This window comes from Lissotriton helveticus, chromosome 2_1 (assembly GCF_964261635.1).
Source record: "Lissotriton helveticus chromosome 2_1, aLisHel1.1, whole genome shotgun sequence".
NCBI classification, from domain to species: domain Eukaryota; kingdom Metazoa; phylum Chordata; class Amphibia; order Caudata; family Salamandridae; genus Lissotriton; species Lissotriton helveticus.
Window position 1 is genome coordinate 363,674,332 of NC_136059.1, and position 27,402 is coordinate 363,701,733.

General features: G+C 46.1%; 1 protein-coding gene across 1 annotated transcript in view; it reads right to left on the bottom strand.

Annotated features, from left to right (window-relative positions):
• GDNF (glial cell derived neurotrophic factor) overlaps positions 1 to 26,525 on the bottom strand; it is an 83,198-nt gene extending 56,673 nt beyond the window's left edge. The window contains exon 1 of the mRNA XM_078674978.1: positions 24,805 to 26,525. The gene's annotated coding sequence lies outside the window, so the exon portion shown is untranslated. The remainder of the gene's footprint in view (positions 1 to 24,804) is intronic.
• Positions 26,526 to 27,402: the final 877 nt, after the last annotated feature.

Below are 27,402 nucleotides of genomic sequence, written 5' to 3' on the forward strand. Positions count from 1 at the left end.
GCAGCTCCATTTGAACTCTGACTTCCTGACGTCTGACGACTGACGTCCTACGCGTGAAGTCATCACGCAGCGGCCATTTTGGGTTTCTTTAGCAACCACGCCGATGCGCACGGCAGCGCATTTTAATTACTTGGATTATCGTGACAACAACGCAGATGTGCACGGCAGCGCATTTGTAATTTTCAGACTACCACGTTGATGCGCACAACAACTCAAACGCAATATTCAAAGAAGAAGAACAAGACTTTCTTTCTCTTCGTTGATGTGCACAACATTTTCTAATATTTGGTCAAAATTTTTATGTGCATTTTCTCCAAGATTTTGACTATTTTCACCCAAGGTTTGAACAGTTATTACTAAATTTTACATTAGTTTATTGATATATATCAAGCAGCAGTATTTTTACTAGAAACTTTGAGAACTTGCACAATTTTCTCACCTGTTGTCATACCTAGTTTTTCTTACATTTATTCATTATCTGGTTTGTTTTCATAATGGCTACTACATCTAGCATGGCACAGCCACCTCCATTCCTTTCAGAGGAAGGTGAACCCATTCTCCCTTGGAAGAGATGGAGGAACTTGTTTGACTCATATTTGGTTGCTATTGGGGGAGAGACATTTTCAGCTTTCAGAAAACAAGCCATTTTATTACACAATTTGGGTGTTGAGGGTAGACATACATATGATAGTATGGACACTATACCTGTGAGTGGAGCTGATGGTGAACCTGCAGATGTTTTCGAAATGTCTATGACTATGTTGGAACAGTATTTTGGTCCAAGGATAAATGTTGTCTTAGAGCGACATAGATTTTTTACTCGAATTCAAGGCGCTCGTGAGCGTGTGGGAACATATGTTGCTGCCTTAAAAACTCTTTCACGCACTTGTGATTTTGGTGATCTTTCTGAATCTCTTGTCAGAGATCAACTTGTTCGATGCACGAACAGTTCCAGAGTGCAAGAAAAATTATTGGCAAGAAATCCTTCACTAAAAGATGCAATGGATATTGTAGAAGGTATGGAGAACACCTCCACATGGGTCAAAGAAATAAGGAAAAATAAAGAAGATGAGAGTCAAACTGTTAGTGATCATAAAAAGGAAACTCCTGACTCTGTACATATGTTAGGAGAGGATGAATTCACTGAATGTCATCAGGATGTTGCTAAAGTTAGTGTTGGACCTAAGGGTAGATCCTCTCAAAAGAATACATCCTTTCAGAAGGGTTCTTCTGAAACACACCCTCCTTCCTCTAGAGAATCCACTATTTCTAAAGAACATGATTCTCGTCAACAACGTTCCTTCACCAATCAAAAAATACGTTGTTTTAGATGTGGAAGTTTCTTTCACACTTCCAATTTTCCTCAATGTTTTGCTAAGGACAGCATTTGTAATAATTGTGGTATCAAAGGGCATTATGCTCGTGTGTGCAGATCTGGTAAAAAGAAAGAAGGTAATGAACCTGTTTCTGATATAGTACGTACGGTTGTGGTTTCTAGTGTTAGCAAAGGTATGGTTGATGTTGAACACATATTCATGCCATTTTGTGATATAACGATTGACAAATTTGTATTCAAACTTATGGCTGACTCTGGTTCTCCTTTTACCTTAATTGGGAACAAAATTTGGGATGAGGAGGTTGGTCTAGGGAATGTTAAACTCTTGCCTTCTGATATCTCTCCTTTGAGTTATAATAAGTCAAAGATAGAGGTACTAGGTTATACTGTAGCTAACATTTCATTCAGAGGAAAGTGTATCTCTGGTAAGGTTTATGTTGCTGTCAGAGGTGATAATCTTCTGGGATGGCGACATCAGCATGATTTGGGGATTATCCTTGATCCAGGAGCAAACGATCCAAAAAATCAAGTTATGTTGAAGGAAGATTTCCTTGCTGCGCACCTTCATGTTTCTACTTCTCCTCAAGTAGATTATGTGTCTAATTCTGAAACATATTTTGCTGATTATCCAAAAGTCTTCACAGATACCTTGGGATGTCTAAAAGGTTTTGAGCATAAAATAATTCTCAAAAAATCTGCCAAGCCATGTGTACACAAGGTGAGGAAAGTACCCAACATGATGCTTGAGCCACTTAAGCGTGAAATTGAGAAATTATTGAATTTAGGAGTGATCGAAGAAATAGAATCATCTGAATGGTTGAGTCCAGTGGTTCTAGCACCCAAGGATGGTGGAAAGTCAATTAGAATGTGTGTGGACTTGCGTGGATTGAATGAGTGGATCTGGGTGGATCGGCAACCATTACCCAATATAACTGAGAGCATTAGTACCTTGAAAGGTGCGAAAGTATTTAGTGTACTCGACCTCTCTTCAGCTTACCATCAAGTTGTATTACATAAAGATTGCAGGCATCTTACATCTTTTGTCACGCCATTGGGTGCTTATCAATTTTTACGTATGCCATTCGGGTTAGCTTCGGCTGCTGCGTGTTTTCAAAGAGTTATGAAGATGGTCTTGGGTTGTCTTTCAAATGTCATGTTTTTTCAAGACGACATTTTGTTATATGGAGTAGATGAGGGTGAACATGATAGAATACTAAGGTCTGTTTTGAGCAAATTAGAAGAGAGTGGACTTACTGTAAAAAAGGAAAAATGTCGCATTGGTTTAAAGTCAGTTACGTATTTGGGACATGTCATTTCTGGAAATGGAATTCAGCCCAAACTGGAGCTAGCTGAGAGTATTGTAGGAGCACCAACTCCTGTGGACAAAGATCAGGTTAAGTCATTTTTAGGGATGGCGGAATTTTATTCCAAGTTTGTCAAAGGTTTTGCCAGTCTAGTCGAACCAATTAGATCTCTTTTAAAGAAGGGTGTACGTTTTTCTTGGTCTGATGATTGTGAAATGGCGTTTGAGTTGGTAAAAAAGGAAATTGGTGTAATGCCTACTTTGGGTCATTTTGACTCGAAGCTCAAAACAATTCTCACAACTGACGCCAGCCTTAAAGGTTTAGGTGCTGTACTTTCACAAGTGGTGAATGGTGAAGAAGTTGTTGTTGCTTTCGCTTCAAGGGCCTTAAGAGAAGCTGAGATTAATTATTCTTGTATCGAAAGAGAAGCGTTGGCAGTATTCTGGTCGGTATTCCACTTTAAATTTTATTTGTGGGGGATTCCTTTTGTTGTAAAATCTGATCATCGTCCACTAGTACAAATCTTTTCATGTCATCAAAGTGATCATATGGCGCCTAGGTTGAAAAGATGGAGTGAAGGATTGCAAGAATTCAACTTTAAAGTACAATACATTCCTGGATCGAACAATAAACCTGCTGATTGTCTTTCTCGTCTTCCTATTGTAAGGGATTGTGTTACTGAGGGTGTTTGTGTGAATTGGGTTTTGGAGTCCAGCATTTCCAAGGAGGAATGGTCACAAAGTGTGGCTGATGACGTTAGTTTTCAACTACTAAAAGGTATGATTAGAGATGGTTGGCCCAACTATGATGCTCTGGAGGGTGTTTTGAAGCCTTTTTGGTCAGTAAGGGATGATTTGACTTTTATTCAGGACAATTTAATGAGAGGTGACAGAGTTATACCCCCAGGTGACTTGAGAGAGAGGATCATTAACATAGCTCATGAAGGGCATTTAGGTAGGAATCTCATGAAGGCTCGTATTAGAGAGAGGTACTGGTGGCCCGGTATGGATAGAATGGTGGAGACTGTAGTCAAAGATAGTCATTTATGTGCTGTCAATGACAAATCACGCACCACTAGTCAATCCCCTTTATCTCCTGTTGAAGTTCCTGTTGCCGTGTGGACTAAATTGGGCCTGGACATTGCAGGTCTGTTTGAGCTTATGCCTGCGCATGAAAGATTTGTTGTACTGTTAGTTGATTTTACTTCTAAATGGGTTGTTTCTAAATGCATGAGTGTTGTCAATTCTAGAACAGTAATTGAGTTTTTGAAAGAAGTATTTGTGTCAGAGGGTGTTCCTAAATTCCTACTCACTGACAATGGAGTGCAATTCACCTCCAGAGAGATGGATGAATTCTTGAAAGACCTTGGCATTATTCATCAAAAGACAGCTCTTTACTCTCCACAAGCTAATGGTCTCACGGAGAGGATGAATAGAGTTGTGAAGAGTTGTGCACAGAGGGCTTTGGAATCCAAAACTTCTTTTAGCAATGTCTTGAGGGAGACGTGGTGGGCGCATCGCACGACTCCCAATGCTGTCATGCAGAGATCCCCTTTTGAAGCCTTGAGGGGTAGGTTAGCTTGTTCTAAACTCAATCCTACCTGGCTTCCCGAAAAAAGTCGTGATTACAGTATGGAAAGAGAGGTGAGAAGGAGGGAAGCGTTGACAAATTATCAACAAAAATATAAACAACGTTATGATACTAAGATGCATGTCAAACTCAGGAAGTGGAATGTGGATGATCGTGTTCTGGTGAAGAAATCCAAGTGTGGTCATAAGGGTGTTTCAAACTTCACTGGTCCTTTCACCATTGTTTCCATCAGGAAGAATATTGTCACTTTAGACAATAATTGCACTTGGAACATGTCTAAGTTGGCCAAGTGTGATGCTATTAAGTTCTATCCCAACAGCAGTTCCAGTTCTTCCTGTAGTCCTAGTGTTACTTCTTCTCCTCGATATCAAAGAACTGTTTCTGGGAGGACTTCTCACCTTCCTCAGAAATTCGATGATTATGTCATGACATAGACTTAATCCTTTCCTGTTTTTATTCTAATGAAGACTTATACATTTTCTTTCTGTTTTATTTATTGGGAAGGGGATGTGTTGTGGTTACTGTTCTTTACTCACTGTCTCTTTAATGGAACTTTACTAGCTCTGCCTTCTTGACATCATCATCAGAATGTTATGATTTCTACTGAAGAGTCAGTTGCTGTCTTTCCTTGTTGATGGTTGTACTAATAAAGCTCCTTCTACAACTTTACCTGCTTCAGAGCATTTATCAGTGGGCTCATCCCATAAGGAAAGCCCCCATTGTTTGGGACAGAGGAAGGGGTAAAAGAAGGGGCAGAGCCAGTATTGATCACACTCGGAAGAGTTATGGAATATTTTTGTTGGTTGCACAGGAACAGACTAGTTATGGTTAGGTGATTCCCATGTGCTAGTGTCTCTGTTAAGGCCAGGTCACATTTGTAAACATAAAATGTAAGTAATGTGGCTACTGTGTGAAACAGTTATAAAATGTGATTTTATTGAGTGAGAAATTATAATAAATAGGGCCAGGGGTCTTACGACCCCTATTCAAAAGAAATGGGCTCATTGCATTGTTGTGTCATGGGGTGGGGTGAGTAATGTTAAGTATGCAAGGATCCTCATGGGGATACCAAAACACGCCTCTATCTCTCCTACAATTCGAGAGCTTCACTGGCTACCCATAAGAAGTAGGATAAAGTTCAAGGCCATGTGTATTACTCACAAGGCCTTGAACAATAATGGTCCCGACTTCTTCAAAAGCGCTTTCAAAATCTATAAACCCAGTCGAACACTGCGGTCATCCACGGCCCAACAGCTCCAAATTCCTCCAACAAAAAAGGCAACATGGGGAGACAGACGTTTTGTAGTGGCTGCATCAAAACTATGGAACCAGATTCCTCTCCAGATCAAGGAACACACTTCGCTGTTTTCCTTTCGAAAACATCTTAAAACATGGCTCTTTAACCAGTAACATCTTTCACAACCCTCGTAATCTGCTTACACTAGCGCCGAGACACCGTAAGGTATTTGCGCGCTTTAGAAATTTTAAAAATAAAATAAATAAATAAATATTCGTGGGACATCGGCGACTCACTGGCCATATAGTTTTAGATGATTTTTCTTTGCTCAGATGTGACAGAGACTAAACATTCTCTGAACCTTTTTATGGTTATTGGGATCCTCCTCGGCTAGAGACACAATCAATTGTGTGTTGTCCGCATGCAATAACATTTTGATTGCAAGCCAGCTCTGCCAATGGGAATATCTCAGTATTAAAGAACACAGAGCTGAAGGCAGACCTCTGGGGAACCCCACAATCCAAAGAGATCGAATTAGAAAAAAAAGGAGTCAGTGTAACCACTTGATGCCCATCCGCTAGAAGGTTAGTAATCTAGGCATGTGCAGGGTTATCAACACCAATATCGGCTAAAGGATGCATAAGAATAGTATGGAATATGGTGGGCGGGGTTACCACTAGGGTAAGATTTAACAGACGTCTTCCAGGAATTGCATTGCCAGCGCCTCGCTAGCCATATATCTTATAAAAATAAATATTTACATACAACAGGAGGAATAGGAGCAACATAGAAGTGTTTCAAGGTATGTAGCTCTGGCCTGTTGTTGGTAGGCACTAGCAGCCCGTGGTGGGAGTGCTGCTGGGCGCTGACGTGGGGCGACGGAGGGGCAGTTTGGGGGATAGTAAACTACGGATTACGGCCGATTAGAGGTAAGTAAACATATAAATAAATAAAACTAATTTTGTTACGCGCGATGCAGCGCGCTCAACAAAATGTGTTACATTAATTTATGTTCACTTACCTCTAATCGGCCATAATCCGCTGTTTACTACCCCCCACCATGCCCTTCCCCCACGTCAGCGCCCAGCAGCACCCCCACCTCGGGCCGCTACTGTCGGTAGGTTATTCTAGCAGGCGCTTGTAGTTTTATTCCTGGCTGCCAGGGCAGGCCTTTTCTAAGATACCGCCTAGGGCATTTACAGAGAGAAATTTGGCACCCTTGCTGATGGTAGTGAATAAAATGAAGCAGCAGGGGGGGGGGTCCCTTTTATTGTTTACTGGTCAGACCTGGATGAGCAGGAACCATCCCCTGAACTCAAACTTCCCCGGACCTCCAACAGCTCACCTAAATCACCCATGATTTAGCTTAGCATCCTCCCGCAGATGAGGGTTTTATTGATGTGTGCCTGCAGGGGTCAGAGGGTGAGTGGAGGGCAAGAAAGGGGTATGGTGGGGAGTTAAAAACATCGCCCACTGTATTTTATTTCTTCAGATTTTCCTAGCTCAAACTCGACCCGAAGGTATTGGAGCACTTTACATGAGCACCAGTTAGGTTACACAAGGACACAATTTTTTGGGGTAGGACCGGGGAGATTACATGACATAGTTCCCAAAATCTGGCAGAGGCTCGAACCTGATTCCCCAGCTGCAAAGTCAGCAGCTCTGGCCGAAGGCCACATCCTCTCACTGTATGATAATGAAGGGGTAAAACCACTTTAATACAGCAAATCAGACCGAAACTAACAGGCCGGGATAAGGTCAGGGCTGGAGGAAGATGGGAAGGACGCTGCTGGTGGCATAACCTTAATGAACACAGCTCCATGCTCCCCTCGGAACTTTGGCACCCTGGGCCTGCGCCCAACTCCCCATGCTAAAGGCCGCCCTGCTGGCTGCCCCCCTGTATGGCATACTGTGATTCTGTTTCTTTTTGACAAGAAAAGCGGCGCACCCTGGCGTGTGACCTGCTGTTGCTCCCACTCAGGCGCGCACATACCCCAGACTGAGAGGGCAGGGCCTCCCGAGGGGGTGTGGATATGATTTACACCCCACTAATTATTCTCACAGTGAGGCACTCTGTGGGAGAGGCGCTTTTGTGTTCGGGCCCCCTTGATCCACGATTACTGCGTTTCAGGGAGAGTCAGCCCCGGCCTCGAGTTACAGTCCCCGCAGCGCGTGCACTGGCGGTGGGTGGGTGGGGGACTGCCACGCTCTCTGCAGACACTTGTTGATACTTCTTACGGAGGAGCGCGTTCACGTGAGCCCCGCGGCTACTGATCCCCTCACTGGAGGAGGGAAATCCATGTACACGAGGGACCAAAGGACTCCGCTCCAGGCATCCCCTAGGAAGCAGCGTGGACCCTGCAACGTGTTTACACAGCAACGCTTTCTTTAGTCAGTCACGCATTCCACAGCAACGGAATGCAGGCCCCGTGGGTATGCATACACTTACATATGTATATGTGCAACCGGTTTTTGCACATACACCTATATACCCAGTCCTATGGAGTAAAAGCATGTTATCTAATTGACATAAAACCCACAAACTAGAGAAAATCGGCAAGAAAGCGCTTCTGGAGTTGCCTCAGTCCGAAATTAAAGCGCTATCTAAACACCTCTCACTAATACATTTAGACGTGCCCTACCTCTTCTAAGTTCAAGCTGCCCATTTCAAATGTTTCTGCAGGATCCAGTTATATAAGTTAGGATTTTTGACATAAGACTTCGAGTGTTCAGAAAAAACACAGGCCTTGGCTCCCGGCTTAAAAACGAACGAACTGACATAATCATTAAGGTTTCCGGTTTTCACTCTTCGCTGATTTTTACAAGTAAATACACGGAATGCCATTTACTTCTCTGTCTGTATTTATATAAAAACATGGACGATTAAGGAAACCACAATTTGTAACGATTCTGTGTTGTAAGCCAATAGCTGTGCAGAATGACTGATAGGGGTGAAGTGAAGAACTTTTTCTAATGAAACATCTGCAGACATGAATGAATGTGTGTGAGCGGAAATACTCATGTTTTCATAGGAGTATACTGATGTTTCATATAGGTGTATGTGTAGCATCAAAACCCGCCAGGCATCCAAGTATGAATACCCATGATTCGATTCACTGGGCATGCAGAATATACTACTTGCAGCTTCATTTCTCTCTAAACCCTAAATAAATACGGATCAATTCAGATAAAATAAACAAAACATAAATATTGATGAATACAAATAGAAATCTTACAAAAATAAATGCCATCAACCGAGAGCCTTAATCATTGTACTCTACCAACCAGTTTTGAATGTAGATCTCGAATTAAATTTGCAGACACACTGAGCACTGACGTAGTAAAGGATCATGCTACATGGCACGCAGTCTTCACACCACAGAGCCCTTCTGCCCACATTGAGAAATGCAGTCCCAGGGTGGAGGTTTGAGTTGAGGTTCACAGCAAGAGTTATTTCCGAACGCCCTCCTCACATGTGTCTATGCCACAAGAAGCCCCAGGGCCTGAATCACAAAGCATTTACGCGCAAATTTCATTTACAAGCTCAAATAGATTTTTTTAATCAGTGTTCCACAAAACGTAGTTTTGCACTCATAAAGAGATGTAATCAGTCACATTTTTGTGTAATTCTTCTTCCAGGAGCGGAGAGTGAATGTTCTTGGTTGCCAATGCCATTGAACTTGTGGCAACAGTCATCAATACCCTAGTTTCCAAACATTCACAAACGTTTCCATCACCCATTCCCACCCAGAAACCGGTTGGAAATTCCTGCTTGCCAACTGCAGGAGTAAATCTCATCCAGGTTTGGAATTGGAGAGGAACACTCCTGAAAATGATAACTGTGGGGCGGAAGGTTTTTGTTCTGCAGGGAAAATATATTTTTTAAGATGAGAACATTTATTCAAAAAGTTTCTAGGTGCCACTGCACTTAAGCAAGACATTTTCCTATGCAAAATAAAAAAAGATTGTAAATTTGTACAGATATGCATGCAGAAATGTGTCTGCAATATCACAGGTGGGGATTCTAAAAGATTTTGCAGAGTATGACATGGAATATGTGACTGTTAAAGCAACCCAAGCAAATTATTGGAAAGGTTTGTGGGCTTTAAAAAAATCTGAATTTCACTTTGATGGTTGGAGGAAATCCAAAGAAGTACATTTCTAAATCCTTTTTTTTACTCAGGTTTCAGGTTTCAGGTTTTAAAGTCTTTATTTCGATTCATAAAAAATCATAAAAGACGGACATTAACAAACATTGCTTAATTAAAAAATACATAACTTTAAGTTCATAAAACTAGTATTAAATAACAAAAAAGACAAACCTGAGAAGAAAATTACTAAGATTAAGCTCATAAATAAAAAAACGGAAGAGTTTACAATTAAATTCCAAACAGTTTTCGATAGCATGAGCAGAAATGAACAGCCTGTTTTGGTAGAGCTCGGTACATCATGGAGGAGCATTTGCATGGTCAGATACAGTAATTGTACTATGGTTTCGACCTTAATGTCCAAGCCCATCCCAGATATTTAGCCAGGCACACTGAAATGAACTCAGAGGTGTTAGTTGTTAATACACGAATCGCATCTTCGGATTTTCTTATGGGCATACGCTGGAACAGTGGCTTTAACCATTTGGCTCTAGGTACTAGATATCTAGGGCAAGCAAACAAGAAGTGTCCTATTGTTTCCTTGTGGCCAGGGCACCATCTACAATAGTCCATAGTACTCGTTTTCCAACCTTTAGTGAATACATTCACCGGCAATGCACCCACCCGAAACTGATGGTAGAGTTTCCTGTCCAATGTTTTGGAGATTAAATCCCAATAAAGTTCACGGGACAAGTCCAACTTAAATGACAGGAACCTACCCGTGAGATTGGTGGAGCTTGAGGCATTGACTCTAGTCTGGCGAATCGTGGCCCAGTACAGTTCCTTGAAAGCTAATTTAGATGGAAAAGTGCTGGTGGAGGGGGATATCCTAAGTTGCTCTAGCCCCATATCCGTCAGGATAGATTTTACCATTTTAAACCATTTAATTTTTCCTGAACCCCCAAGTGACCTAACTTCAGCTACCTCATTGGCAAATAGGGTAAGTTCAGGGGTTGTCCACAAACGCCTCCAAAAAGCAACCAATCTAAATCTAGCCATCTCATTAATTGGGGGGCAACCCATGTCCAAGCAGAGAGGGGTGGAAGGGGTCGACTGTGGCAAACCCACTAGGTTGCGCAGGAACTTGCATTGTATTTTAAACAAACCCATCAGATCCATATAACCCCACAAATCTGCACCATATAAAATTGCCGGGTTAATTTTGGCATCATAAATCTTGAGAACCGGACAAACCCGCTTGGTGATAGATCTTTTTTGTTCACTTAATAGACAGCCGGTGAGGCGGGCAAGCTTTAGATGTTGTGCTTCGACTTGTGCTTTCCATCCCAGACGGCTGTCTAGGGTGACCCCTAGGTATACCATATTCTCCACTTGATCCAGTTTAACGCCACCCATACTAACTGTGCACCGGACAGGGCGATTCTTTGTTAGTACCATAAGCTTGGTTTTCCCGACGTTCACCTTGAGGTCGCTGATGGCACAAAACTCCCCAAACCGGTCCAACGCCCGCTGTAGGCCAGAGCGTGTCCGGGAAAGGAGAAGGGTGTCATCAGCGAAGATGAGCATCGGGAATCGCTGTCCTGCTAGCATCGGGGCGTCCGTTGGGGTATCCTTAAAAAATTTGACCACTTGGTCAATAAACAATAAAAAAAGGGTTGGTGCCAGAACACAGCCCTGGCGGACGCCTCGGGTTACTGGGAAGTGTTCCGTCACTTTCCCCTGGCCGCCCCATCTCACCCTCGCAAAATTGTCTTCATGCAATTTAATTATTAAAACTAATAACTCCTCGGGCATTCCCAAACTCCTCAAGACTCCCCACAGTTTATCCCTCGGGACTAGGTCGAACGCGGACTTCAGATCGAGAAACGCAGCATAGATTGTACCACCGCCAAGCTGAACCACCTTCCAGTAGATCAGACAGAATCTGAACACCTGGTCAATGGTACTCGTTCCCGATCTGAAGCCCGCCTGCATTGGAGATAGTATGTCCTCTAGTTCGATCCATCCTTGGACCCTACCTAAGATCATACGTGCAATGAGTTTCTGGGTTGTATCAATGAGGCTAATCGGGCGATAGTTGCCAGGAATTGACCTACTGCCCTTTTTGTAGATGGGTAATATCTCAGCCCCCTTCCAGGATTTTGGTATACTTGCACCAGCGGCTATTGAATTAGCCACTTTAGTAAGGTAGGGTATCCATAGGGCGGGGTTGGTTTTAAACAGGTCGGCTGGTATAAGATCCATGCCCGGTGCTTTCCCTCGCATTGTAAGACCTATAGCCAGCTCGACTTCTTTTTCCGAAAAGGTAATAATCCTAGTTTGCAAGGGTGGCTGGGATACCAACGCCGTGATGCTGGGGGAATTGGGGTTCTCGGCACAAAACTGGGTCGAATAAAATGTTACCCATTCCACAGGGGACACATGGTTCACAGGGATGCGTGCATCCGGATCTTTCCCCCACTTAACTATTTCCCAAAACTTAATGGGGTTATTTGAAGTGGTAGCCTCCAATAAATCCGACCAATGCTTATCCTCCCACACCCGCTTAGCTTCCCACTGCGTTTTCTTATAATTTACTCTAGCTTCTTTCACTGAGATCATAACTCTGGACTTAACCGCACTGATAAGTTTGGTATGGGCTTCCCTACATTTATTGTTATACCATTTCTTGGGACAGATCGGTATTTTGGGGTTTACCTGGGGCCGTGGTTTTGAAAGCAGGGATTTGAGGTCAGCAAAACAACGATTGTGGAGGTTTATAATATTATTAGCCATTTCGGGATTGTCCCCTTGAAGATCATATGCCAGCATCTCACTATATGTGTTGCTGATTTTTATGTTTACCGTATCCCTTAAAGTAATATCCTCCACAATTTTGGACCATTTTAGTCTCTTCCTATCATTGGTTAGGAAGGCATCCCCAGTCTGTGAAGTGCCAGGGTTCTCAGATCTCACTAAACCTGGTAACTTTAGTTTTAAGGACAAGGGGTTGTGGTCACTTTCTGGGCGGGGGAGAACTGCCATGTCCATCATCAGGGGCCAGTCTCCTAATTTTAATAGGATATAATCGATACGGCTTTTTCTTAACCCGTTATCGAATGTAGGATTTGCTTCCTGGTCTGATTTGGCGCGGCCATTGACAGCCCGAAAGCCCCTATTGAGGCAAAGAGCCGTCCAATTTACTGCTGCCTCAGTAGCAGTTACTGGTTTACAGGGCAACAGTTCAGGAATACCCCATACTGCATCCTCCGCGTAGCCCCAACTGTCCCCTGAGTCAAGCAATGGCTCAAAGGTGCAGTTTAGGTCTCCAGCTAGGAGGGTTACAAGATCGCTATCAAGATCGTCTAGAATGGGATCCAATGTTTCCAACAGGAGAGGGGAGCGGCCTCCTGGCAAGCCTCGGGCATATACATTAATCAAGATCATATCCCGACAACCAGTCTTACTCAACTTAATGATAAGAAGGTCAGGGTTGTGTACTGTTATTTCTGTGGAATGGAATCCCAGGGATTGTTTCACCCAGATCAGTAAACCCCCAGAAGCTCTCCCTTTCGGACCTCTAATTGCAGGTTTAAAAAAGTTGATATATCCCTGCCGAAATGTTGGTTCAGTTGCCCAGGTTTCCTGGAGTAGGATAAAATCATATCTATCTATAAACTCCAGCCAGTCATCTGAATCAATACGACTTTTAACCCCCGCAACATTCCAGGAGACAATGGTGAGTAGTTCTGGGGCATGGACCACGAGGGGTACCACCGAGTCCAGGGCTACTAAAGCATCCGGACTATTCTCAGCATCCCACCCATTTGTGGTACACCCAGGGGTGCTCCGAATTTTCCCTGTCTTCCGGGAGACTTCTACATCCCTTAAAGGTAATATGGTAGCACTTGCTGTTATTGGGGCCCCTATTCGCTCATCCTCTACAATTACAAACTGCGAAGGCTTGTTACACGGCCTAGCTGGCAAAGACCCAGGATTTACTATGTGGTCAATTATGCAAGACCGAGAGTAGAGTCAATCATTGGCCTCAAGATCAGATAATGGGCCAAATTGATTGAAAAGAAATGGGAAGAGCGTGGGCTGGGTAGTCCTCGTGATGGGGTAACTCCTGATGTTGGGTTGGCCATGTCTGAAACCCGTCAGGGTACTACTCTGCCTATGTGGGTAAAAATATGATAGGCTCAACGTTTGAACATCCCCCTGTCTGGCAAACCTCGCTTTTCTACTAATCATTTCCACCACCCAAGGATCCTTAAACGAAATCAAAATACAATCACCCTCCAGATCTTTTGTGCCATGGCCTACCCAGTCCACCCTTCTCACAAACAAGATTTCAGTTGGCAGAGAGGGGGGTAACGGTCGGTTTTTATTTAACCAAAAGGTCACCTTATTGCGTAGATCATCAAAAGTCTCCCTCTTACCGGATGGAAGAGGGGCTACACCAGTCAAAACTATTGTGTATAGTGCAGCCTCGGTAGGGAGATCGGCCCGTGGCTTGGTGTGTCTACGATGTTTTTCAACCAGGGGTTTTATCGTGTTACGTTTTTGATTGGCTAAGGGTCCTTGGAAAAGAGGCCGAGGAGTATTCAAACTGGGTTGAGCCAGGGAAGGTGGTCTAATTGAGTGGGGTCTAGCGGGGTTTAAGCTATCAGGTTTGGCCACAGGCTGCTTCTTGTGCATAGGTTGGGATGGAGCCACTGATGTGTTGTTAGGTGCAACCTTAAGATCTCCTCCCCTCATTGGTCTATTAGTTACTACCCCAAGGGGTTTTTTATTAAGAGATGAGGGAGTGTTTATTTGAGCATTATTTGCTAGAAGTATTGGGTTAGCCCCCCCTTGGCTCAAGCCGGTTAGGGATGCTAGTAGGGCTGAGTTAGTATTTACTACTGCCTCCAGGGATTCGATTTTTTGGGTCATTAACCTGGTCCGCTCTAGAACAGGCAATAAGAGGTTTTTCATCAAGGCCTCAATTTTAACCAACAGTGATTCATCGCTATTTTGACAGGTAGGGCAAGGGTCAGAGGATCCAAGCGAGGTAAGGGAAGGGCAAGGAATATTGGGAAAAGTACTAGGACATTTTTTTTTATCGCCACGATTACCGATAGCTAGTGATGTAGAATTGCCATGGGAATTATCGGCGGTTTCTTTTACTTTTAATTTGGGCATTTTGCGTTCTCTCCCCCCTAAATAACTCATGTCATGCTTTCTCTTCCTTGTTACCGTATCAGCGCCAACTGAGTTCATTTGTATCACCCTTTTGGAAACTGTTTTAGAGGACTCGGGAGATGAATGGGGCGTATCTGAGGTGTAATCTGATTCAAAGCTAACTTGAGATGCGGTTTCTCTACTTGCCTCAAGATCATCTAAGTTATGTTCAATATGGGCTGGTGTATGTGCATACGAATCAACCCCTTCACTATCTATATGTACTAGAGCCTCAGTAGTTGCTGAATGAATACAGTTAAAAGCTGCATGGGGTTGTGTCACAGGGCTAGGGATCGTAGCCAGCCTACCCAATGAAGAGCGTTTTCCACTAAGTAGGTCAAGTGAAAGACGTTTTTCTACCATAGTAATTTCTTTTTCAAGTATACCTGTGGCACGAGAAATAAACGCATCCAATGGGCCCGAGACCACGCCTTTAGGAGTCTGAACTTGGACAATGCGTGATTTGCCAGAACGTAATGACATATTTTCTAAGTGGAACAAATATAGGAGGTGACAACTTAATACGCTGTTTACACAGATAAGCTATGCTAATAAACTAGCAGCCGCAAGGCGGTGGGCAACCATAAAATATAAATAGTTAAGATAACATACAATATTAAAGTACAAATGACAATACTGTGGCCCAGCCCGGCCTCCTGCGGCCCCGGACGGCAACAGACGGTCCCGCCCTTGTCCCGGGCTTCTCCCGCGCGCTCTCCCGCGCTGCGGGAGTACTGATGACTAATAAAGAGTATGCTGACAAGAGGTGGAAGGGGTGGGAGGGGTCGGGGAGAGCGGCCCAGGTGTTGGTGATCCTGGCTGGCGGGCGCTCCTGGGAATTGAAGTCCAAGTCGAGCACACGCACTCGCTCGCAGCCCCGTGGACACACACTTCCCTCAGTGTTCCCTTCAGATGGCAACAACAAAGTCCCCCTTCACGATGCGGGACCCGCGGAGCGGGTTCCGCGAGAAGTAGTTGTAAAGGCTCAGTCCCAGTCGGATGAATTCACAAGCAGCAAAGCGTCCCGCTCACCGACCAAAAAGGTGATGGTTTTAAATTGCTCGGTGGAAGGGTGGGAGGGGTCGGGGAGAGCGGCCCAGGTGTTGGTGATCCTGGCTGGCGGGCGCTCCTGGGAATTGAAGTCCCAGTCGAGCACACGCACTCGCTCGCAGCCCCGTGGACACACACTTCCCTCAGCGTTCCCTTCAGATGGCAACAACAAAGTCCCCCTTCACGATGCGGGACCCGCGGAGCGGGTTCCGCGAGAAGTAGGTGTAAAGGCTCAGTCCCAGTCGGATGAATTCACAAGCAGCAAAGCGTCCCGCTCACCGACCAAAAAGGTGATGGTTTTAAATTGCTCGGTGGAAGGGTGGGAGGGGTCGGGGAGAGCGGCCCAGGTGTTGGTGATCCTGGCTGGCGGGCGCTCCTGGGAATTGAAGTCCCAGTCGAGCACACGCACTCGCTCGCAGCCCCGTGGACACACACTTCCCTCAGCGTTCCCTTCAGATGGCAACAACAAAGTCCCCCTTCACGATGCGGGACCCGCGGAGCGGGTTCCGCGAGAAGTAGGTGTAAAGGCTCAGTCCCAGTCGGATGAATTCACAAGCAGCAAAGCGTCCCGCTCACCGACCAAAAAGGTGATGGTTTTAAATTGCTCGGTGGAAGGGTGGGAGGGGTCGGGGAGAGCGGCCCAGGTGTTGGTGATCCTGGCTGGCGGGCGCTCCTGGGAATTGAAGTCCCAGTCGAGCACACGCACTCGCTCGCAGCCCCGTGGACACACACTTCCCTCAGCGTTCCCTTCAGATGGCAACAACAAAGTCCCCCTTCACGATGCGGGACCCGCGGAGCGGGTTCCGCGAGAAGTAGGTGTAAAGGCTCAGTCCCAGTCGCATGAATTCACAAGCAGCAAAGCGTCCCGCTCACCGACCAAAAAGGTGATGGTTTTAAATTGCTTGGTGGAAGGGTGGGAGGGGTCGGGGAGAGCGGCCTAGGTGTTGGTGATCCTGGCTGGCGGGCGCTCCTGGGAATTGAAGTCCCAGTCGAGCACACGCACTCGCTCGCAGCCCCGTGGACACACACTTCCCTCAGCGTTCCCTTCAGATGGCAACAACAAAGTCCCCCTTCACGATGCGGGACCCGCGGAGCGGGTTCCGCGAGAAGTAGGTGTAAAGGCTCAGTCCCAGTCGGATGAATTCACAAGCAGCAAAGCGTCCCCAGTTCCACGATGCAGGAAAACGTCCCAAGGCCTGGTCACTTGAGCAAATGTCCCAATGATTCTGAAGCTGGTTGTTAGAAGACGAAAGAAGCTTGAACAGTGGTGGTGGTCTGTGCTGTGGGAACTTGTATTCTCCACAGTGCTGCCTAAATGTCTCAATAACGTACCCTGGCTCACAAAGCTCTTGGACCCTGAGTGAGAGTGCCATGATAGTTGCTGTGGTACTTTTTGTAAGGCGTTCCAGGGCTCAGCAGTGTGGCCTTGCCACCATTTTGGCATTGCAGTGAGTGTTAGGCTTGGTCCTCCTGGGAGTATGCTCAGTGCTATAAAAAAAATCTGAAAGCTAGGAAATGTTGGGGAACAAAACGCATTATTCATCATCAATGTTTGACCTACAGAAAGATATTGGAAAGCTGAAAAGGAAGAAAGTATGATAAAATGGAAGATAGCAAAACTGCCACAAATGCAGAACGTGGTGATGAACAAGGACCTGTAAGCATGAGATAAAGAGAGCAGAGTACTGAGTGGTGCAGTGTCATCTTAAGGATTTTAGGGGCCCTCGGCAAGACATATTTTGGTGGCCCCTTTAAGGGACAGTTTATTATTTTATGGCCAGCTTCTCGTTAACTCATGCCCCCATGAAGCCGCTCAATACACAATGTTGTTTTAAACTTTAAAAGGTCACACAAAACAGCTGAAATATGCCCTGGAACCCAGGGCATCCTTAAGATGGCAGCGGGTAGAGAGACAAAGTCAGAGGCAGAGCTAGACAGCGAGTTACAGAGCTGTAGATAGATAATATAACATACAGATAATCAAACAGAGAGAAAGTTCACTTTCCAGAGGGCCCCTTGGAAAGGGCGGGCCCTGGGCAATTGCCGACTTTGTCCATGCCTTATACCACCTCCGGGGTGCTGGATGAACGAAGTAAACATGAACAGACAGGCTTGGTGTTCAGCGCGCGGTGTTGGGCTCTGGAGCGGGCCCCTAAGAAAACCATTAGGCACGTGTTCCTATTATTTTTAATATACATTATGGGCTGCACTGGGCCTGGAGCCCTTGCACCTGCAGCCCTAATGAGAAGAATTGTTGTGAGGCAATGCTCATCAGTCCACACTACTTTCTATGAGACATCCTGGACGCTCCGAACGCAAGATGGGGCTCCACCAGTGCTTGTATCCGTGCCCGGGAAGAGTTCCAGGATCATTCTTGAGTGGCCTGCAGGACATTTGAAAACCGGCCATTATGGGTGGACCTGGGATTTGGACAAACTCATGTTTTCTAACACAGGGTCTTTTCTAATGGAGACAAATATCTTTCAGGTCAGCTTACCAGATTATTGGGGAGCGCGCCCAGGTGTGTTCCTGGGACATTTTAAACTCCAGTGTAGATGGTTCCAGAGCCGATCCAACGCGCTCTCTTCTTTGTAGTGTGGAACCTAGAGTAAAGGTCGTTCTTCGAGCACTGCACCCCTACTAAATAGAAACTAGCCCGGCCTTAGAGATAGCACAGCGGGCTCGCTGCTGATATGAACAGGAGAAGGTCAGAGCTGGCAGGGCTGGTTCACCATTTCATCCAGGTGAGGTTGTCTAGCGCCTAGAGATTCTTCCGCTTGTAGAGCGTCCCATAGAAGCAGTCTTGACGTTAATATTACCAGCAGTAACAACTGCAGTTATCGTAGTAGTGATAATAAGAATGGTGGTAAAGATGGAGATGTTCTTGCTGTCTTTAGTGTGACTGACAGTTGAATCATGGTGTGCACACGTCAGTTTCCTCTGGCTTTTTGACCAGTCAGTGGACAGAAACCGCAGATATCGGTGATTCGCGAGTGTTTTTGCCCATTTTATCCCGGGTGAGGCCTCCCTACTGACAGTGTAGAGTGCAGGGGCGGTGAGACACCTCACTCTTCTAAAATAAACTTCCCATCCTTTGTTTAAACGCTCAGAGACAGTTCCTGCAGATGTGGAAGCTGATTTATGTCAATCAATCAACGCATACACTTCAAAAGAAATGTATGTAAACAACGCGCTGGGACACTATATAACTCAGAACAAATCGCGACTTTTGCACTATGGGGCGTGTCTCTGTGATGTGCGTTCTCTCATTTCGGTTTGGAAAGTAAGTGTGCATCTTTAAGGTGAGTACCGTCCTCACCTGAGGTGGGTTCTGGATCTATTCGAAATACTGTCTCCAAAGTACCGTTGTACCAGGGGTTTAAGAAACAACACCTTTTGCAAATTCGTTGTGGAAAAATAGCGGCACAAAACAGCTGCAGTCACATTAGAGCGTTGAGTATTTGTGAGCACAGTCCACTGCTTGTCAGGAAGTTGTACATCCTCCAAGCACGAGTTCAAAAAGCTGTTATGTGTTGTGTGCATTTTTCTCACCACTGTTCCGTGTACGATCTTATTCCTATAAGACGCATTTTGTGTACACTAATGTTGAACGTTTATGCTTCAGTGCACATGGTTGTTGACGCAAATGCAGTGGCGTTACACTAAATGCCGACCCAGCCTCCGCCTTAGAATGGGATAAGGGGCCCCTGAGTGAGTTTATTATATCTCACAAATATTCATTGGCTGTGGGTCGAATAGAGGGCCCCTCGGTACTCTATAAGGTCGCCCCTTTACCTCCAGCCTAAACTGTCCCTTTTAACACAGCTTCCCGCGACTTTTGACCTTCAACAGTTTTTCTGGAATTTACAGCAGAATGTGCACTTCTTAGTTTTCTGTGCCGATCTGCACTTTGAACAGATGGATGAAGGATTAGCAGCACATTTTACTTTCACCTGTCGAATCCGGGATCTGATTTGAGCGACAGTCGCGTGAAGGCAGCAATAAAACATTAGGCGCTCAAGAGGGCAGAGCCATCGCGTCCAGATGCCCGCAGTGGTGTGTTCTCACCGCTAGAGGGCAGCGCTAGTCAGCCACTTGAACGCGGCCTTTACACTCTTGCAAGGCAAGCAGCGATTATGGAAATTACACATTGTCAGTTTGTAGTGTGAAATGCAACGGCGTTTAAGGAGGCAACTATATACAAAATGAGACTGTCTCGTGCTGAATGACGCCGAGGGACATTGGGGGGCAAATGTGTGTACATTTCAAAGCAACAATGTGCAGACAAAAGCATGCAGATGTCTTTATGACAATCCCGTGTTAACATATAGTACAAAGACTAAGGTAATCTCTCTGTCCTTTAAATGGAACAGTGTTTGTAGAATTCAAAACCATAACCTGATTTTTAAAACAACACCGAAGCAACACAGCTTGCTGACAGCTCCATATGCTTAGTTCCAAATGGTTCCCACACCAAGCAGATTGTATGCAAGACCTGGGCATCTACCGAAGAGCTGAGAGAAAATCTCAGGTGATACAATTATTTTTACCACCGGGATGTTGCTATCAAAGGTGTCTGTTGTCTCAATTGTTTTATTTTGAGATAAACGTGTTTTTTTGGGCAGCAAGTCTATTACCCAATGTCGAAAACCCGTAGGCACAGCTGCATCCGAAACAATCTATTAGATATCAGTCAACTGGAATTTATAGCTGGGCGTACACGTATAACAATTTCATAGGGTGTGATCTACACAGGCTTTTATTACAAGGCCAACCTAACATTGGTTTGAAAAGTCTGAGACTCGCCTCCTCTCGTCTGAGAGTTTTACTTCAAAAAAGGCGGGAGTTCAGTTGGGCCTGTGTGCCTTGAAGCTGCGCGTGCACAGAACTGCTCGTCTGTGCGCGAGTGGCAGTGCGCCAGCCTCACCAGTGTGGGGCGCACTTCTGACAGTGGCAGTGGTCTGGGCGCGTGCATCAGCACGCCTCTCCCCACGGTCCCACGTGAGCACAGCGGCCGCAGTCGCGCGAGACCCTAATGGACGCGGGCTCCTGACAGACAAGCATGGCGGCGATGACAGAAATGAATATGCCAGCTGCTAGCGACACATTTGTCTTTCTCTCGGATACCAGTCCTGAGACTGGAGGAGCCAGAACAGGTCATCTGCTGCGAGGTCCGATCCATCGGACACAGACCCCTCACGGGGAGGCAATAACCCCATTTCACGCCCGCAGGCGGCCTGGCCGGCAGTCTGCACAGGGGGCCGCGAGGACATGTCAGAATGGAGTAATAAGGTGCTTGAGTTACCAGCAGACCCGGATGTCCGCACCCCGGACCTTCCTTCCGACTCTTGTCCAGTCCACAGTGTGGACAATGGGTTGTGCCCTTGTGTCTCCACAGACACCCCAACTTTATGGCTTAAACAAACCATGTAAACACAGATGAACTTCCTCAATTTGTTTTGAAAGCAAGGCTTAAAAAAACATCTGTTTCGTCTACCAACATTGATTTCAATATTTCATAGAAAATCTAAGCACTTTTAGGACTTAACCCATAAATCCAAACGAATTACTCTTATGTAATTGCTTTCAGATGGTCCTCATATTCTTAAATCCCTACCAAAAGTGCTTCTGTTTTTGGGGACTAGTGCCTCGTATCCCAAGGTGGGAGGCGGTATGAAAAGACTGCACGCCCCCTTGGTTGCCATGAGGTCTTCAGACCTTCAGGGGCCACCCAAAAAAACTTTGGGCCTTTACGACTCACTCTGTCTGAGGTACAAGGCCACATGCCTTACATTACATAACTAAGAGGAATCAAACATACCAATGCACGTAAACAAATACTGGTAGTGTTATTGAGCCAGTTCAGTCAAGGCATAACTAACAGCATCACACTACAAACTCCTACCTATACACACAGTAACGTGCTTCTGTCTCCACAGTATGGTTTCAAAATATCGTCTGACAGAAATATTATGTCCTAAATGTTTACAAAAACATCGACGACTAATAGAGAATCTACGCCTAATTTGACAATAATTTGGCAAACAATATTTCAGAAACAACATTTCTATTAGACTATATTATTTGCTAATGACGTTGTAACATACAACTCTAAACACACACAGTTATGTAATAGATGGCATAAGGGCAAACACAGATCCCAGAATGGACAAGCTTTTTAATGACTTGCACTTAAAGAGACACTAATTGCTGACAGAGAGATTTTCCCGGGGACAGCAATCTAATTTGAGCTGAACATCATAACAAACATATGCACTGACATGCTTCTATATTTGAAAGAGCTCATGGGCTTATTTCAGCCTCAGCGAAACACGTGTCACCTGCGTTTGTAAACATACAACACTACGAATTCAAAATTGTCTTGGGAATTAACCATAACTGTTAACTACAAATACAATTATAGCCTATGGACCTTTTAAGTGAATTTGTGGAACTGCTGTACCCGATTAACACTAACATCTCCACTTTAGATGCACACATTTACCATTGTTAAGTTCTATCCTTAGAACTTTCTGTCTGAATATGTTTATTGGGTTTTCAAATGAGTAGCTATCCAGCTAACAACACTAACAGCAAGTGTATATCCTTAGAAAGTTCAATACATTCTGTTTAATATGCTTGTTGACTGAAGTGGTGAAAGTGGTATTTGAAAGCACCACAACACCTGCTTGCAAACCATGCACCTAACCATTGAGCAACACTACCATTAAAGAATGTGGTTTTAAAGTACTAGCTTACAACACCTTTCAGTTGTATATTTTTGTACAGCAACTTAATGTATTCACCCCAAATTCAAAGTTACATAAGACAAGCAAATTCCATCTGAGTGTTGCCACATGGCTATGTATGCATTATGGGACAGTCAATTGTTAGTGTGTCCAGCAACTCAAAGTGTAAAATGTTCATCATCAGTGAAATGGCCCAACCTTGAAGGCACATATAAAGCAAGTGAACGTGTAATCCGTTGTAATGCTCTTTCCACCCACTAAGAATGATATTTCTGTATCTAAAACCAATTACCTAATTTCTTAAATGTCCTTGAAGGTCATGGCCATCAGCACTTCGCTGCCTTTGGCTAGGTTTGCGCTATAGAAATACCATATAAATATATATATATATACACGAGCACCGGGATAGGCCTTGAAGGCCAATGTAACAGCTGCCTTTGAGTGCTGTAGAACTGAATCGTGCAGCTCTTACAGTTACATCTGTGTATGAACAACTGACAAGGATTCTGAAGGTTATGAGATGCTATCAAAATAAAGACTATACATTAAAAAAATTGCAAAGTAAAGTGTATGCACCAGTTGCAGTAACTGTTGACTTTATTTTACCAATGCATGCGAACCACATAGATGCATTAATGAAAGTCCCATTGTGAAACATTATTCGTCAGCCATGTTGCAACCCGATCACATATTTTCCTTTGGCCGGCTCGGCCCGTTCCACGTCTATTGGTGTATACATTATTGTACAGCGTCAGAGCATTGCACAATCACACTGCAGCCAAATGTAGTGCAGCTCGCGTTGCCATTTCAATGCTACAAGTGATAAGATCTTTAGTTTACATAAGGCAAAATCCTTTTATTTTTACCACTGTTCAACAAGAAACGAACATGGCTTCTCCTATTCACCAAAGCTGCCATATACTAAGGCTGTGGAGCAGAGTCCAGAGTGCACGAAGCAGTACTACTGACGTGCACTTTACAAACTCATAAATGTTTTTGTGAATCGGGCCCAAAATGTGCAACTCCCTAGTAGTAAGAACGCAAAGAGGGCACTTGCCACTTCTTTCTATTTGTACTATTGCACATGAATATTCCCATTTCACAAGTTTTGGGGACAATTCGGAAATGCATTTAAAACTGCATTAAGCAACATTGAAAGAGTATTACTTTACATACTTTTAAATGCCTTTGTTTCTCGGCTCCTCTGGCCCTTAGAGCTGGATTCAAATTCCCAGAATATTGGTGCATTTTATAATATGGAGAGTAACGCCATTTATATGATATAGAACTCCAGTATACACGTCTCTGTGAATGAACACATTGTGCAAACAAAATGACTCGCTATGCACCCACAGCTTTAGCCATAGCCAATGTGAATGTATGGGGAATCCTAGTTTGCTATAGGTAGAGACTTATTTGGATTTTTTGTATTTGAGCTTTGGCACACTTTGGACGATCTGCAGAAAATGTCACGGAATTTCATAAGCAATGTGGCACAGCATGCGTTGATATAATAAACTAAATATGAGTACTTTAATCCAACCACACAAACTGCGAGAATAAATGCAATAAAATGAAAGATGGGTGTGCAAGAAAGTGTTTCAATGCTGCGATCTCTGCCTTCCTTCACTCTTTGGAAGAATCTGCCTGAACGCTTGCATGCAGCAGTAGGCAGTGCAGTGTCATATGACAGCACTCACACACTGTGGCATAAACAACACGCGCCCTGCAGGCTGTGGCATAGCGGCCCGTCCTTACAGATGTCAGAACGCCGCCGTTCGTGAGGAGAATGTGCTATCACACTGTGCGCCCGCCCGCCACGCACACCCCCACAGGAAGGGCGCCCGAGCCAGCGGGGTAAACACACGGAAACATTTTGCATGCTGTGGTGAATTTGCATCGGGCGCTCCCCGGACACTTTGCCTAAGAGAGGACTTGCCTTTTGCGTGTATCTCAGTCCTTAATTGGGTTTTCAAAGAAAAAAGAACAAGCATTGACCCATATGTACGTAGCATCACATAAACATAAAGTGCAAATGATACATATCAGGGAATACGTGCAGAAATCCTGCCGTCTCTCGCGTGCACTAGGAGTGCTCATGCCGTTGACGTGTCACACACACACACACACACCCTCCTTCCAACTCCCTGCATTTCTTTTGATATACTCTTGAAACGACGCCCCGGAGCACCATCCACCCCTTCTTTCATGGGCCCTGGCTCACCTTTTACTCGCCTCCTCAGACCCCAGACGGACATGAACTCCTCGGACTCTGTCCGCCAGTCCTGAAAGACATGGGGCGCCCCTTCTCACGCAGCGGCTGCAAAAAGTTCAGCGCATCCCCTGGCGGTGCAGGAGAGGGATGTGCCTTGGAGCCAGTCCGGGCAGCTCCCGAGGGAGCAGCCCTGCCTCTAGGGAAGGGGAGGGGACGGGGTGTCCCTCCCTGGTGCCGGCAGGGGGTGCTCCAAGACCTGCAGGGACCCGAGAGTTTCTCTCTCTGCTTCTCTCCTCTCCCCAGACCCGCAGGAAGATCTGATAGCCCCTCTTGTCACAAAAACGACACCATCTCTGTGGTGCTCCTAGGCGTGACCTCCTCGGATTCCTGTGCGCTCCCCCTGCTCCGGTTCCTGCAGAAATATTCGATTCCCCTGTGTGGTTCGTGCAGAAAGGAGTGAGCTCTTTCTCTGGTTCCCCCGATAGATTCGATGGTCTCTCCTTGGTTCTTGCAGAATGGAGCGAGCCCCTGCTCTGGTTCCTGCAGAGGTGATGGTCTCTTCTGTGGTTCCTGCAGAAAGGGCTGTTCTCTTGTTCCTACAAGAGGTGTGGTATGTTACTCTGCGGTTTTTGCAGGAAGATGCTATATTCTCCTCTCCGGTTCCTGCACGGGCAGGGTAAGTTGCTGACCTGTTGCTGTCCTTCCCTGCAGTTAGGGGCACTGCCCCAACACACTGCTTTCCGTAGGAGGAACGCCTCGTGTTTATGACCCCTCAAAGAAGGCGCTTTGATGTTCGCAGGAAGTCGTCCATGCACTCTCCCTGTAGGGGGTATGCCGAATGCCCTTCTTGCAGGAAGATGCGTTGATGCCCGCAGGGAGAGTCCCCTGCCGCTATACCTTCAGTAATTATGTGTTGATGTCCACAGGAAGGTGTCCGGACTCCTTTTCTGCAGGGAGGTGTCCCTTCGACTCTCCCTGCACGAAGGCGTCCTTTCAACCTTCTCTACTGAAAGGTGTCGGGTCTGTCCTTTCTGAGGAAATATGTGCTGATGTCCGCAGGAAGAGATTCTGATGCGTCTGTGCAGGGAGGTTTCCTGTCCTTGCAGAATGAAACTATTGCTTTTAGCGGCAAGATGTCCTGTTCGCCCTCCCTGAAGAATGAAACGGTGCTTTTCTCCCACTTGCGAGAGATTGTCCCACTCTCTTCCCTGCAGAAAGATGAAGTGCCCTTCCTCGGGAAGAAGTCCCGGCACCCCTTCGGCCTCGGAGCCGCCCCCTCAGTAGCAGGCAGGCAGCAGGAACCTCGGAAGGATGCTCACAACCTGTCTGGAAACCCGAGAAAGACGCACGGTCAACAAGTGCGGGGGGTCAGATGAAGACATGGGTGCTCCTGTGACAGCAGCTGGCCCGGGCAGCGGCGACAGCTGAGGGGTAGGAGCACCAACGCGAAGACCTGTAGGAAACACCCCCGGCAGGACAAGCTCCAGGAGGAATGTGTGCAGCCAGGCGGGCCACCTCGGCCATCCAAACTTCGCAGGGGCCTCTCTCTGTACCTGGACCCGCGCGGCGGTCACGGGCCTCTGGACCGGAGGCGGCCGGCTCTCGAGAACCCGAGCCCACCCTGTCCTGGGGCCAGCACGTTGAGTCCCAAGTTTCTAGTCTGGAGGTGGCTGGCGCTGCGCGTCCAAGACAGATGTGTGGACGTCCATGTGCGAAGCGCTCTGTGTGCCAGCGGCAGCCGCTCCGGGGGTACATTTATAGCCTCCCTCCCGTGACGTCCTGCTTGCACACACCCCTGATTCGTCCGCACATGCACACACGCTCTCTCCCAGTGACAGGACCCGTCAGACTACTACAGATCTGAGAGTTCGCACATGTCTCGTTGGTGAAGTCAGAGCTTAATATCAAGCGTTGCCGGCAGCCGGAGAAAGGCTCTGGTGCTGGCTGCCTCTCCTCATTTTAATTGCTGAGGAAATAGACTACGGGCCGCCGACTTTGATGTGGGGAATGCAGGCTGGCACCCGTGCCAACGCACACGCCAGAGGAGCAGTCCTGGAGGGCACGGGGCACAAGAAGAGCAAACAGAGCCCACAGCCCGCTGCAGCTTCCACCGGGGCGCACTGGCCGCGCTCTCCCGCAGACCTTCCCTCGACGCCTCATTTACAATATTCAAATCCGAGACGTCTTTCCCCTAGTTTAGAAACCCAGTCACGTGTCTGCCTCCAGTTCTGACATATTTACTCAGATGGAAAACAAACAGCAGATGGGTTTTTTCGGTGCGTAGATGCACAATACCGGTCCGCGCGCCTTGTTGTGGTCTGTGTGCAGGGCGCTCGTTCGCCTGCCACCTGCCCTTCCCGGTGAGCGCGGCATCGGGGGGGGGCAGAAGTGCCGAAGGGCCCTTTCTCAAAATGCTCGGTTTCTTTTAAAGTATGTGAAGCACGTGCCAGGCAGCGGCTCGAGGCGAGCCTCTGACCCAAGTAAATCCTCCTGCTGCTTTCGCCGGGGGGCCCGGAGCGTGTACATACTCTCGGTTTACAGCCCCGACCTCTTGGGCCCATGACTCATACCAGGGAAGGGGGTCAGAGAAGAGCAACAGGCCGAAAC